This window comes from Sinocyclocheilus grahami, unplaced genomic scaffold (assembly GCF_001515645.1).
Source record: "Sinocyclocheilus grahami isolate Dianchi unplaced genomic scaffold, SAMN03320097.WGS_v1.1 scaffold334.1, whole genome shotgun sequence".
NCBI classification, from domain to species: Eukaryota; Metazoa; Chordata; class Actinopteri; order Cypriniformes; family Cyprinidae; genus Sinocyclocheilus; species Sinocyclocheilus grahami.
In genome coordinates this window covers 1,267,320-1,269,021 of record NW_015505513.1, presented here as the reverse complement: position 1 = coordinate 1,269,021, position 1,702 = coordinate 1,267,320, and positions in this window count along the sequence as shown.

Sequence of the window (1,702 nt, the reverse complement as noted above, 5' to 3'; positions counted from 1 at the left end):
GGTAATACAGTGCTGGCTGGAGACACATGCAGCACAATGTAGACGCTCAACACCGGACAGGAAGCAAGGGGCAGAACACACTTTAAATACTGAACTTAACTAAGCGAATTAATGAGACACACCTGAGATCAATGAACATAATCAGACTAGGGAGCCATGGCAGAACGGGCAGTCCAGGGATTCATGGCGGAACAGGCTGTTCAGGGGGCCATGGCGGAGCGGCCTCCGTGGCCTTGGCCTCGGCACTTGGCCTGGCCTCTACGTCCGGAGCCCTATAGTCCCTCAACAAAAAATTCCTTGGGGGCCAAGCGTAGGAACAACGGTGCTCCCTGGGCTTGACTCAGGAATTGTGGCCCTCCCTGGGCCAGATGGAGCAGGGATGGAGCCGACACTTGAGTGGACTCAGGGGCTGGAGCCGACACTTGAGTGTACTCAGGGGCTGGAGCCGACACTTGAGCGGACTCAGGGCCTTTGGTTTTTAATCAACAAGGGTGATGTTTGAGGGCTCCTGTAAGTCACTAATTCTGATGTCTGGCTGTGCTCTGATACAGTTCACATCAACTACAGTATGTGACAGAAGCAACATCCTGATTATTTACAACAGTCAGCATTTGCACTACATAGTAAACATGTGCTCTCTGTCTTTTTACCCTGTACTAATAGTGAACAGTCCTATGTACAAAAATGACAGCTGTAAAGTGGTAGAGTAAAAAGTGATGCGATGCTTCATTTCTCCAAATCTGTTTCCATAAAGAAAAAAAGAAAAAAAACTCATCTACATCTTGGATGTACATTTTAAGCAAATCTGCATTTTGGGGTGAATGATTTCTTTATTGTGTGTGCTAACTGTAACAGTGTACGCATAATCTTTTGACTTTACCTTTTCTCCCTTTGTCCAGGTTCTTCCTATAAGCTCAGTGTGCACCTTGTTCAGCTCCTGCACGTTGCAAGTTGACTTCCCGTCCTGCTGGCTGATCTGTTGTGTCCTTAGCCTACCACACCATTTGCACTACAGTCTCAAGGGTGAGTACAGTCATTAGCAGCATCTTCCCAGAGAGCCTCTTGGCCTGTTTTTTGACCCCAAGCCAGTCTCTCCTGTTTATTGCGCACCAAAGTTATGGATTTCTGATGAAGTGCACCTTTTAAATGCACTAGAATATTTATCAAATTTAGCTTAAAAATAGCTTTTATTTGTCACGATTGCCTACGGAGAGGAGCAAGGAACGCGGAGACGAAGGATAAATACGAACAACAATATTTAATAAACAAACCTAGGGTAATACAGTGCTGGCTGGAGACACATGCAGCACAATGTAGACGTTCAACACCGGACAGGAAGCAAGGGGCAGAACACACTTTAAATACTGAACTTAACTAAGGGAATTAATGAGACACACCTGAGATCAATGAACATAATCAGACTAGGGAGCCATGGCAGAACGGGCAGTCCAGGGAGTCATGGCGGAACAGGCTGTTCAGGGGGCCATGGCGGAGCGGCCTCCGTGGCCTTGGCCTCAGCACTTGGCCTGGCCTCTACGTCCGGAGCCCTATAGTCCCTCAACAAAAAATTCCTTGGGGGCCAAGCGTAGGAACAACGGTGCTCCCTGGGCTTGACTCAGGAATTGTGGCCCTCCCTGGGCCAGATGGAGCAGGGATGGAGCCGACACTTGAGTGGACTCAGGGGCTGGAGCCGACACTTGAG